Below are 13,431 nucleotides of genomic sequence, written 5' to 3' on the forward strand. Positions count from 1 at the left end.
TCTCCTCCTTTATAGCATGAGGCCTGGTTTACCAGTTTTTGTGCTGTTTTAACTATATTGCTTTGAAACTACTTAGCTGAGGGGCTACAACCCACTCATGTGAACACAGTGAGACCAGTTTAAAGCTGCTTAGAACAACGTAGTTTATTCCTCTGTGGGGAGTGAGTCCTTTTCTAGGAATTCCTTCTAAAGTCATTCACCTTGGGCCTGATGTTTCATTCTTTGTGCAAAACTAAAAGTAAACTAAAATCCTCAAGAAGGTGGGGGGTTTGGGGTGGTGGGAAAGGGGTTAAGGGCATGACAAGTCACTCAGGATTTGTGTGATGTAACAAGCAAAACATGTCTGTATTGTTTCACGACCCAATCAGTGACACTGCTGAGGTGGAAGGAGTGAATGGCTGCCACACAGTGGGCCTTTGATCTACAGAGAGTCACAGCATGTGTTAAGGCTGAGGGGTGTCTAAGCATTGACACTGAAGCAATGTAAGTGACAAACATTTCGTGCCACTGAGACAGCAGGAGGAGAGGGGATGTGAGAAAGGCCATTCCATCACCCTCTCCCTCACACCCAGCCCATACACTACGGTACTCCAAGTGGTGGCCCGCAGGACGATTTAGTCTGGCCTGCAAATATGTTCATTGCCCCAGCAGCAGCTGCCTGGAAAGCGGGACAGTTTTAGAACATTACAGTGAAATGCCCATACCTACTATACAGAAAAATCTACAATATATCACCTTCTCATACCTACTATAGGGAAACCTACTATAAGGTGGTTGCACAACTGGTTGGAAAACCGCACTCAGAAAGTAATTGTTATGGTTCACAAATGAACTGAAAGGGCATCTTGAGTGGGTTCCCTCAGGGATCTGTCCTGGGTCTGGTTCTACTCCATATCTTCAGAAATGATCTGGACAGTGACACAGAGAATACACTCAAAGTTTACGGAGGATACCAAACTGGGAGGGGTTGCAAGCCCTTTGGAGCACAGGATGAGAATTCAAAATGATCCTGACAAACTGGAAAAATGGTCGTAATTAAATAGGATGAAATTCAATAAGATCATACGCAAAGTACTACACTTAGGTAGGAATAAAGAATTACACAAATGCAGAAGGGGAAATAACTGCCTAGGAAGGAGTACTGCAGAAAAACCATCCAAGGTTACAGTGGATCACAAACTAAATACGAGTCAATAATGGAACTTTATAAGGAAAAAAAAAGCAAATATCGTTCTGGGATGTATTAGCAGGAGTGTTGCAAGCAAGATGCGAGAAGTAATTCTTCCACTCTACTCAGCACTGGTAAGGCCTCAACTGGAGTATTGTGTCCAGTCAGGGCATCACATTTTGGGAAGGATGTGAACAAATTGGGGACGTCCACAGGAGAGCAACAAGAATTATTAAAGGTGTAGAAAACATGACCTATGAGGAAAGGTTGAAAAAATTGCGTTTGTTTAGTCTGGAGAAGAGAAGGGTGGAGGAGGCTGATAACAGTCTTCAAGTACGTAAAAGGTTGTTACAAAGAGGAGGGTGATAAATGGTTCCCTTTATCAACTGAAGTCGGGACAAGAAACAATGGGCTTAAATTGCAGCAAAGGAGATTTACATTTAGAGATTAGGAATAACTTCCTAAGTGTAAGGTAGTTAAACATCGGAACAAATTACCTAGGGAAGATGTGGACTCTCCATCATTGAAGGTTACTAAGAACAGGTTAGACCAGGGGTGGGCAAACTACGGCCCGCGGGCTGGATCCAACCCCCCAGGGCTTTCGATCCGGCCCGCGGGATTGCCACGCCTGTGACCCCGCGGGCCCCATGCTACTCCAGGAAGCGGCCAGCACCACGTCCCTGCGGCTCCTGGGGGGGGGCGGGGAGGGGTAGAGGCTCCGTGCACTGCTCTTGCCTGTGGGAACCTCCCCCGAAGCTCCCAATGGCCGCAGTTCCCCGTTCCCGGCCAATGGGAGGTTCAGGCGAGGTACCCACAGGCAAGAGCTGCACGCGTAGCCCTGTGCCCCCCTCATTCAGGGGCTGCAGGGACGTGGTGCTGGCCACTTCCCGGAGCAGCGCCAGGCCAGGGACAGGGCAGGCAGAGCTGCTGCCACCCCGGAGCCACTCCAGGTAAGTAGCGCCGAGCCGGAGCCCACACCCCGAACCCCTCCTGCACCCCGCACCCCAACCCCTTGCCCTGAGCCCCCCGCCGCACCCCGCACCCCTCCTGCATCCCAACCCCCTGCCACACCCCACACCCCTCCTGCACCCCAACCCCCTTCCCTGAGCCCCCTCATACGCCCCGCACCTCCTCCCACACCCCACACTCCCTCCCACACCCCATCCCCCTGCCCCAGTCCTACATTCATGGCCCTGCATGTAATTTCCCCACCCAGATGTGGCCCTCGGGCCAAAAAGTTTGCCCACCCCTGGGTTGAACAGACACCTGTTAAGGATGATCTAGAAAGATAATACTTAGCCCTGCCTCACTTCAGGGGATTGGACTAGATGATCTACCAAGATCCCTTCTAGGCCTACAATTTTATGATTCATAGATATCAAGGCCAGACAAGCTCACTGTGACTCCAAACTCCATCTTGCTGCTGTGATTTTCCACAGTAAAAACAAAGGGGTCCTTCCACATGGCAGAGGGTATAAAAGACCCTAGAAACCTGGAAAGTAGGAATGATTCCAATCCTTATCTCCGGAGTAACCTCTCTACAAGTGAAGTTTTGAACAAAGGACTGAATGACCCATCCATGCATTGGATGTAATTCCATCAAGCCTGAAATAAGCCTGAACCAAGAACTTTGCAATTGTTTTATGTATTTGATTCCATTTAACCAGTTTTAACTCTCATTTGTATTTCTTTCTTTTTATGAATAAACCTTCAGATTTTAAAGGATTGGCAACAGGGTGATTTGTGGGTGAAATCTGAATTGTATGTTGACCTGGGTCTGGGGCTTGGTCCCTTGGGATCAGGAGAACCTTTTTCTTTAACTGGGGACACTGGTTTTCATAACCATTGGTTCCTATAAGGAGTGCTACTGGTGGTGATACAAGGGAACTGGGCTATCTGAGGGAACTGCCTGTATTTGTCTTGGAATTGTCTGGTTAGCCAGTGGGGTGAAACTGAAATCCTCTCTGTTTGGCTGGTTTGATGTGCCTTAGTTGTGAAGGACCCCCAGCCTTGGGCTGTGACAGCCCTGCTCCAAGCAGGTCGTCCTGAATTGATACTCTCAGTTGTGTCACCCAAGAGCACCCCTGGTTACACTTCTACATTAAGGAGCCCTCTGCTAACAGCTGTGTGAATCAGAAGGGACTGGATTATTATGACTCACCTGAGGAGGGGCTCTCAGGCCCTGAGCTTTCCCTGGTGCTCTCGGCATTCCTGATCCAGAGCTCTGTCTCCCCTACCTCAATCCGGTGGATTAAGTCTGGTTTGGAATCTGAATAGCCTGTTTTGGGGGAAAGAATCCGTTTTTCACTAAAGTTTTAGGGGCAGGGATTCATTTATATGTTGGTGCAACCAAGCACAACAGGGCCTGGATCTCAGTCAAGGTGTGTCTGCGCAGCACTGGGTATGACAAGGCCCCGATGTCAGTCAGGGTGTGTTCGCACAGTACCTGGCACAGCGGGACACTGCACTCAGCGACAGAGGAAAGCCCAAGAGATCCCAAGCAGAAGAAAAATGATATAAACCTTCCTTAGAGGAGACTTCTTCCCCTCTCCCACCAGGCAAGTTTGGTTCATACTCTAAAGCTATGGAACCTTCTCAATTTGCTTTGGGGGCTGAGTCACGTGGCACAAGGTGGCTCCATTACACAGACCTATCAGTTCTTTTGCTTAGGATGCAGCATTGTTCAATTGTATGGTTGTTAAATTTATGATGTTCATTCTTTTTGGGGAGGTGTGAAACTGGTACAAGCAGCAGGAGAGTTTTCTTCCTGCCTTATTTGTCTAACTAGAGTCAGTTCCTGAGGCAGAGTTGCTGCCCTCTGTGTCTGGGCTGGGATTCCTGGAAGCGGTTGTTGCTCATGTGCTGTTCGCAACCACCTCTGTTGCAGGACTGAGGAACATAATGTTAGACTAAGATTAAATCCGGGCTCTGTAGCCCTGATTTCTTCTTTAACAGGAAATCAGCCTGAAAGGGGCTGACATTTGCCACCACATGGCAGCTGAGGCATCAAGGAAACCTGCCAGAACTCAGAGCTGTGAGTAAAAAAAGGGAAATTAGTCCTTACCCAAGGAAACAAGGGCCTGGTAATTCCTCAGCATCTGGTCCCGGTAGAGCTGCTTCTCTGGCTGGGATAAGAGCTCCCACTCCTCCCGGGTGAAATACAGAGCGACGTCCCCAAACACCACCTGGAGCTGCTGGCACAAGCGTTACACACTCAGCACCTTCCGCTCCAGCCCCCAGCCCGGAGTCTCAGCAGGGGATGCGGTTTCTAGGGGAGCGACTCCCAGGGACCCCCCGGCCCAGCAGCTGTGACCCAGGGAGACTCCCCCCACCCGGCACAGCTCTCCGCGGACTCGGGGCCCTGCTGGCCGGGGACAGGAGTCGCTCTCGGCTCCCCACGGGGCTCCGGGGCGGGGCGCTGGGCGGGGCCCGAATCCCAGGGCCGGGAACAGGCTCCTCCCCCCCGGCCGGAGTCCCGCCCCCACCCCAGGCCTGTGCTCAGCCCCGCTCCCGCCCCGGCTCAGGCGCCTCCGGGTTCCTCTGCCCGGCCGGGGCCTTGCTCGGAGGAAGGGGCCGCGCCCGGCTCTGCGTGTCCGCCTGGCCAGGACCCCCCCGCCCCGGGGCCCCAGAGCCGCCCCCCGGCCCCAGCGCTCCGGCTGCTGCAGCCCCCAGCCCCGGGGTCACTAGCGCGGGAGGGACCCAGGTCCCAGCCCCCCTCGGCCCCCAGCCGGGACCAGCCAGTGCCCGGCCGGGGAGTCCCCGCCCCGCGTCCTACCTGCGCCGGCCCTGCTGCAGCCATCGCCGGGCTCGGCCCCGGCCCTGGCCGCTTCCTCCGGGCAGCGACTTCCCGCCCCGCGGCTGTTCCCCTTCCGCCCCGGGGCCGCCTTCAGCCCGCTCCCCGCCCTGGGGCTGCAGCCGGGATCCGCCCTGCGCACGGGCCGGGCTGGGACCCAGGTGTCTGGGCTGGCCCTGCTCCGCTCCGCTCCAGCCCCGCTCAGCCCCACACCTGCGCCGCCTTCTCCAGCAGCCGGGGGAGGCCTCAGCGCAGGGACCTTCCGGCCCAGTTCCCCGGACGCCTGGGTCCCGAGTCCGGCCGCCGGGGGGGTTCACTGCACGTGGTGCCCGGACGGCAGGAGCCCGTTACAGGACAACCCGGTCCACGCCCCTGGGTTGTGAGGGGGCGCTGCGCCGTGGGGAGCTGGCTGCGCGGGGTTGGGAGCCCGGACTCCTGGGTTGTCGCTCGGGGAGGGGAGGGGGAACTAGTGGGGCAGTGTGTGTGTCACAGAAAGACAAAGATCGGGGCTGTGTAGTGTGTGTTTGTTGCTAGGCTGTGTGATGTTGGTGCGTGTGTCACAGGAGATCACCCCCCCAGGCTGTGTATGGTGTGGGTGTGTCAGAGCAGCGCTCGCTCTGTGTCTGTGCGCGTTACAGGCAAGGTGCGGGAATTGAGCCCTTTGTATCGTGTGGGGTCCTGAGAGCCAGTGAACGAAACCGTAAACCCTGTATGGATTGGAAACCACTTCAAACCAGGGGGTCACGCAGCACCCCTAATTCTAGCCCCTGTGGTTCCAGGAGCTCTCACATGGATGTATTGTGTGTGTGTGTGTTTCAGGAGAGTTGTGCTGTGCTCTGTGGGTGTGTTATAGGAGCTCTCACTCAGCCATGTACTGTGTGTGTGTTTCAGGAGCTCACACCCATGTCCCTGCCCAGCACCATGGGGAGGGCATCTGCCCCATACAGATGTTGTGTTCTGGCCTTGGTGCTCACACCCCGGCTGGCTACCTCTGGTCAGCGCCCATTGGGCCATACCCTGCACACCACAGATGCTACTTATGCCGGCCACAAGTGGTCCAAGGTCAAATACATCAAGGGCCTTCCGGATGCCCAGCGTAGCCGGTTCTTCCAAAAGTTCACCCTGCTGTGCTTCGTTGTGAAAGCTACGGTGGGGAAAGAAGGGATGAACTGTGTGTGTGACACAGCCCCAGCCAGAGGGGACATTACAGAGCCCTGCCAGCCCTGCTCCAGCTACAGGGGCCCCCAGCACCCCATGGACCCAGACCCAACCAGAGGGGGTGCTATAGAGCCCTGCCACCCCAGCCTTGACCACTAGCACTGACTGCTGCCCCTAACCTCTGTTAGCCCAAGACCAGCACCCTCCCTGGCTGCTGGAGCAGAGGATGCTGCTCTGTGGGGTAGTGTTTCCCCTTCTCATCCTTTCTCCACTGGACCTTTCCTCTGCCCCAGAGCACCTCCCTTAATGTGGTTGGGTATCTGCTTCCCGGGGGGGGGGGGGGGGGGGGCGGGGCAGCCCAGTCCCTGTGGTTCAGGCAGCTGAAGAGGGGAAGGGCCTTGGGACTGGTGGTTTGCGATAGGGAGGGTCTCCAGGGGCCTCAGGGTTCTATCCCTGGCTCTGTGAGGGTAGGGGAGGCTGGTGGGTTATAGCAGTGGGGGCTGGGAGCCAGGACTGCCCTGGAATGGGATCCCAACCATGTCTCCCCCTCTCTGTCCTATTTCAAAGGAGGAACCCAACCCTGATCTGAACACCAACCAGGCCAGCATCATTGAGCAGTGCCCAAAGCGTCAACTGAGGTGGCCATCAAGGGAGGGGTAGCTGGGTCCTGTCAGCCCAACTCCTGGGGCAGAGAGGGTCATGGGCTGCAGCCTTGCTGCATTCTCTGGGCCAGGCCAGACCATGCAGAGGGGCATTCGGAGCCTTGAATGAGGGAGCGAGGCTGGGCTTGTGGCTACGGGGCTGGGCTGGGCTACAGGATTCTTGGTTTCTATTCCTAGCTCTGCCACTTGCTCCCTCTGTGACTTTGGGCAAATCACTTAGGCCAGTGGTTCTCAACCAGGGGTACATGTACCCCTCGGGTATGCAGAGGTCTTCCAGGGGGTACACCATCTCATCTAGAGAGTGGCTTAGTTTTACAACAGGCTACATAAAAAGCACTCGCAAAGTCAGTACACCAGCCGGAGTGGACCCAGTTGTGCTGTCCGGCTGCAGGAGTACCGCACGGCCAGATCAGTCCCAGACACGGCACCCGGCCGGAGCAGCGCTGCCCGGCCGGAACAGCACCATCCAGCCAGAGAAGCCCCAGCCCCAGTCAGATGGACCCCAGATGCTTAAACAGTTAACCATTTAAATGACATTTTAATCATTTAAACGGTTAACTTTTAAAACAGTATTTACATCCCTAGCAGAAATTTCCATCTAGAAGTTCCAACAATCTCTATGGAAAGTCTCTTTCCACTCCTGGATAGCTCTGTCCTTGGAGTAGTTCACCAGAGACACATACAGTGATTTGATTCATTTGCGCTGTCTGTGGGCATGGCTAACAGGAGAGAACAGTTGATGAAAGAACACTAACAGCTCTACGCACCTCTGTACCAGAGCTTGATTTTTCCCTACACGTCAATGATTACGTCAGTGATGTCACTTCATATGTGATACTCATGGAGGAATTCTGCGCCACTCCACAAACACAAACTTCATGTGCTCCACATATTATTTTTCACCCCAGCCCAGAATAATTGATTTTGAAGAAGCACTGCAATTACACCCATTTCCCTCTAGGGGCTGCTGTGGCACCAGAAGAGAGGACACTGGCTTATATCTGGAGCAGCCAGCCAGAGAAAGAGGGAATCAGAGGATACTTCACAGTTCTCTGCCCATGGGGTCAGCTGTGGAGGGAAGGAATATGGGGGAGATGGACAAAATGGGGCTCTGGGTGTGTGTGTGTGTCAGGAGCTAGTGAGGTAACATTGAGCCAGGAACGGAATGCAAGTGGGGATGTGGGGACACATGGGTGTGAAAGGGGGGCAGGGACACACAGGGATGGGGGGATGCAGGAATACAGGGGGATAGAGGGCAGATGTGTCTGACTCAATCGGAGAGGCCAAGGGTGAGCCAGGGTTCAATAGGGGAGGCTCCCCAAATCGCTAACAATCACTCTTCCCCTCTCCCTCGAAAACCGCCTCTTCCATACTTCTCTCACCCACACCCAACAACTCTCAAAGTTCACTTCAGGCTCCTTCCCAGCAATTACTTCCCTCTCCCTCAGCTCCTTCATTACCCCTGGCTCCCCCAAGCCTTTGCACTGCTTCTGAGGGGTGCGGGAAATACGTTTCAATATTGTAGTTTGAATGAATTATTACTCAAAGTTCTGTGTTTAAATGTCTAGTAAGGAATCTATTTGTGAAAAATCACTTCCTGAATCTTTTTTGTTTGTATTGTTACAAACATAGTTGCTGATAGGTAGTTTGAAATAAACTATCAAAATAATTGAAACTAGTGTGATTATATTGCATTATTTTGACAAATANTCAAGTTGTTACCCAGCAGGGGGTGCTCTCCCTGACCAAGCAATGCTAGTCCCACTCACGGCTCCTTCATGCAGACATTGTGACTTCAGGAAGCGACGTGCTGAACAACATGGGACATTTTATACCATTTCTGTTGACTCCCTGCTCCATACCAAACTTGTCACAAATGATTGTCAACTTAATTTTCTGTTTTTGGCTAAGATACTGATTTTTAAAAAAAAAAATATTGAAATTGGATTCAGGATTGTTAGCAAGCATTTTTGGCAAACAAAGTTGTTAAGTTTCAGAGTAGCAGCCGTGTTAGTCTGTATCCGCAAAAAGAACAGGAGTACTTGTGGCACCTTAGAGACTAACAAATTTATTAGAGCATAAGCTTTCGTGGACTACAGCCCACTTCTTCGGATGCATATGTTAAAGTTGTTAAATGAATCTAAATGGCAACACAGTTCTGAGTTCATGCTTGGCTCACCCCCCAGCTTGCTGGTCCAACAGCTGCAGTAGAGGAGGAGATCGGTGGAAAGCTGCAGGACCCCAAAATCCACCTCTTGGGGTGAAGAGTGGTAACAGCAGCAAACCCTCAGGTCTGATCACACGCCACTGGGCACCTCTGCCAGCCCCACGGACCATGGTGAAGTTAGCCCAGCATCTGATCTCAAGGACGGGGCACCCACGAACCACAGCAGTTCATTCTGCCCTGCGCAGCTCCCCTGGATGAGATGGATCACTGCCAGCCTGGGGGAGAGACGCACTCCCCAGCTAGGGTGACCAGATGTCCTGATTTTATAGGGCCAGTCCCGATGTTTGGGGCATTGTCTTATATAGGCACCAATTACCCGCCACCTAGGGTGACCAGACAGCAAGTGTGAAAAATCAGGACGGGGGTGGGGGGTAATAGGAGCCTATATAAGAAAGACCCAAAAATTGGGACTGTCCCTATAAAAGTGGGACATCTGGTCACCCTACCTCAACCCCCTGTCCTGATTTTTCAGGCATACTATCTGGTCACCCTATCCCCGACCCCAGCCCAGCCAGCTGTGTGTAATAATTCCAGCCAGCCCCTGTTGCATGGGCTGGCTGCAGAGGAAGTCAGTCACTTTCAGTTTCACTTCCTCAGCATGCAGCCAGACAGCCCCTCACCCCCACCCCGCACCTTTACCCAACCAAGCCCTGCCAGAGGGGAGGGGGGAAGAGAGGGGTGCTCCATGGGCGGGTGGGAGAATGCACATTATGGGGGTAACAAAAGATACTGCCAGAGCCACCCAGCCTGCCTCACCTCACGCTGGGGAGAGTCACACTCACAGGTGAGTTCCTTCCCCCACCCCTTCCCAGAGACCCCAGCAGCCAATCCCCTCCCTCAGACTGGGCTGCAGGGAGTGCATTCAGCTCTCTCTAGGATGTAGCCCTGTTGTTACATGCTCCACTGCTTCCCCTCCATTCCAGCAGAGCGGTGCCCCTAGACAACCTGGTGCCCTAGACAACTGCCTATGGCTAAGGACGGCCCTGGCAGGGCCAGCTCCAGACACCAGCTAAAGAAGCAGGTGCTTGGGGCGGCTAATATCAAGGGGAGGCACTCTGGCCGCTATTGGGGCGGCACATCCGGGTCTTCGGCGGGAAGGACCTGCTGCTGAATTGCCACCGAAGAGGAGTGGCGCGATCGTGCTGCCGCTGCTTTTTTTTTTTTTTCTTTTGCGCCGCTTGGGGAAGCGGAAAACCTGGAGCCAGCCCTGGTCATTGAAATCATTTGAGAAAAATGTAGAAAACATCCAAAAATATTTAAATAAATGATATTATATTCTCAGAGGGGTAGCCGTGTTAGGCTGGATCTGTAAAAAGCAACAGAGGGTCCTGTGACACCTTTAAGACTAACAGATGTATTGGACCATGCGTCCGACGAAGTGGGCATTCACCCACGAAAGCTTATGCTCCAATACATCTGTTAGTCTTAAAGGTGCCACAGGACTCTGATATTCTATTATTCTTGAATAGTGCAATTAAATCCCGATTTATTTATTTTTTGATTGCTTTACAGCCCTAGTTGAGATCCCTGCTTTGTGGACGCAAAGAACCCAAATCCAACAGAAAAAGCTGCAGTTGTATTGAATATTTTCTGTCCGACATAGGATCTCTTATTCTGAGATGTGAGCATGAAAGTTCTGGCTAGATTCAAGCCTGGGAAATGTTTAAGAAGCAAAAGTAGGCCGTGCCTTCTATATGCCAAAACCTCAGTGTAAGTCTCTGTCAAGTTACTGACCTCCTCTCACTTCCACAAATCCATGGCTGTCCATGCTAAGCGTAACATGGGAGGACCATATGAAATTGCAAAACAGGGAGTATGGGGTTTCATATCTACCCTCTACTGGGCCACGCTGAACCAACTAATCCATAGACCGTTTCCTTCCACTAGCATCTGGCCTGATACTGAAAGCCTTACTCACACAATGAGTCCCTTTGAAATCAGTAGGACTGCTCAGGTGAGTAAGTCTTTGTAGAGCAACATGAACTGTTGTCCATATGAGTCCTTGTTTCCTGGTGAGGGCAGCAAGATGTGCACACAGACCAGTCCTCCAGAAGCGAACACTTCACATGCATCAACCTGGCAACGTGGTCACAGTGAGAATGTGTGAACTGGGCTCTCCAGCTGGCACTCAGAACAGGATGTTTCAGGAGCATGCATGCAGAGATGCACCTCATCATACCAGGCTAAGAGCAAGCCCTTCTCACCCCCCACCCCTTCATAGCACGAGACAGAGCAGATAGAAACTGCCCTCTCTGGGTCCTGTTTCTTAAGCTTTTGAAATGGATGAAGTAGATTTGTATCATCATTGCAGCCAGAAGCCCCATTCATGGCCAAGGCCCCCCATGCAATAGATACTAGAGAGAGAGAGAGAGAGAGAGAGAGAGAGAGAGAGAGAACAAAAGATGGTGCCTGCCCCACAGAGCTTCCAATCTAAGTACGAGACAGCTGGATACAGACAGACATACAGGGAAACAATATTGGTCAGCNCTATGGGGACCCCCACAAAGCTACATTGCTCAGGCTTCAGCTTCAGCCCTGAGTGGCAGGGCTCGGGGACCTGGGCTTCAGCCCCATGCGGTGGGGCTTGGGCTTTCTGCCATGGGCCCTAGCGACTCTAATGCTGGCCCTGCTTGGAGGCCCCCCTGCAACCTGCTCATGGCCCCCTAGGGGACCCCAGATCCCTGGTTGAGAACCACTGCACTACCCCACACCAACCCCTCTGCACCAGGCCGGGGTTAGGGTTGCAGCTCTGGGAGAAGGGAGCTTCTTTGGGCAGCAAGTTCCTCCTGGGCAGGGCGAGGAGAAGGGCAGGTGTTGTATTTGGGGAGGGGGGCCAGGGGGCGGTAGTACATCCAGCCAGTCAGCTATAAAAATCCTTAGTAGCTGTTCCCTTTGCCTCACCTGTAAAGGGTTAAGGAGTCTCACTGCTATACTTAGGTAAGACGAAGTGAGTGGGCATCTGGCCAAAAGAGCCAATGGGAAGGTTAGAAATTTTTAAAATTGAGTAAAAACTTCCCCTTTGTCTTTCTGTTGTTCTCTCGGCTGGAGAGACAGGGTAGCAGCTGTGCTGTAAGAAGCTTGGGGCCAGGTACGAAAATCATCAATACCCATACCTAGACTTTCTCATTTGCAACTACAGCTATGTAAGTAGAACAGGAAATGTTTAGTTAGACGCGATCGGGTTTAACTCTTTATTTTGGGCTTGTGGAGGCGTCTGTGCTAACAGGTGCTTTTGTTTTGTTTTTGTAACCTTTAAGCTAGACCCCAAGAAAGCCATTCCTGGTGTTTAATCCTTGCAGTTGTTGTTTTTTTAAATATCTAACAGCAGCCTAACCTTCCAGATGTTTTTTCTTGCTTTTTTTTTTTTCTTCAATAAAATTTACTTTTTTGTAGCTTATTCCTGTGGGGGAGTGAGTCTGTTTCTAGGAATTCCTTTTGAAAAAATCATTTACTGTCGGCCTGAGGTGTCAGTCTTTGTGCACAACTAAAACTAAACTAAAATCCTCAAGAAGGTGAGGATTTGGGGGGGGAGGGGTGTGTGTGGGAAGGATTTGAGGGGATGAGCAGTCACTCAGGGTTGTGTGATGTAACCTGGAAAACATGTCTGCATTGTGTCACAACCCGATCCGTGGCACGGCTGAGCTGGAAGGGGTGAATGGTGCCACCCAGCCTGTGGTCTACAGACAGTCACAGACGCGTTAGGGCTGAGGGCTGTGCTAAGCACTGACACTGAAGCAATGTAAGTGACAAAGGTTTCATGCCTCAAAGAGCAGAAGGAGAAGGGATGTGACAAAGGCCATCCCACCACCCTCTCCCTCACACCCAGCCCATACACCAGGGTACTCGAAGTCATGGCCCGCAGGACAATTTAATCTGGCCCCCAAATGTGTCCACTCCCCCCATAGCAACTGCCTGGCACGTGGGGCAGTTTTAGATTATTACAGTGAAACACTGCAAGTGCTAGAGATCTGCTCTACTCAATGGCATCCTCTGCGTGGCATCACCTTACACTAATCATATGTGACTGATCCTGCCCTGTGTCATTCCCAGCTTTCTCCTTGCGGGGACAGGTTTCTCCGGTCTGAGAGGTCACGTGCGAAGTGAAGTGGCAGAGAGGGGGTGGGGTGGGAACCTGGAGAGGACAGCGCCTTCTCTGCCAAGGGCCAGTGACTCTGGGATGCTCTTGCAGGGGGCAGAGGCATGAAAAGCCATCTGAAAAGTCTCTAGGGCGCCCCTTACTTTGCTATGATTTTCTGAGGTGTGGGAAGTCTAGAAGGTGTTGTGATCTATGGCCGGACAGGCTTGTCTTTCTACCCAGGTGCTTGTTTGCCCCCCAGCAGCCAGCTCACACAGTCTCTCTCTCTCCCTCCCCCCACCAGTCCATGTACCCAGTCTCCTCAGAGTGAGGGCAGGGGAGACAGGG

At 52.7% G+C, this 13,431-nt stretch overlaps 1 pseudogene; it reads right to left on the reverse strand.

The window, feature by feature from the left end:
* The window catches only part of LOC117876585, a 101,138-nt pseudogene that overhangs the window by 70,102 nt on the left and 17,605 nt on the right, over positions 1 to 13,431 (reverse strand).

The sequence above is a fragment of the Trachemys scripta genome, chromosome 4 (genome assembly GCF_013100865.1).
Source record: "Trachemys scripta elegans isolate TJP31775 chromosome 4, CAS_Tse_1.0, whole genome shotgun sequence".
Taxonomy (NCBI): Eukaryota; Metazoa; Chordata; order Testudines; family Emydidae; genus Trachemys; species Trachemys scripta.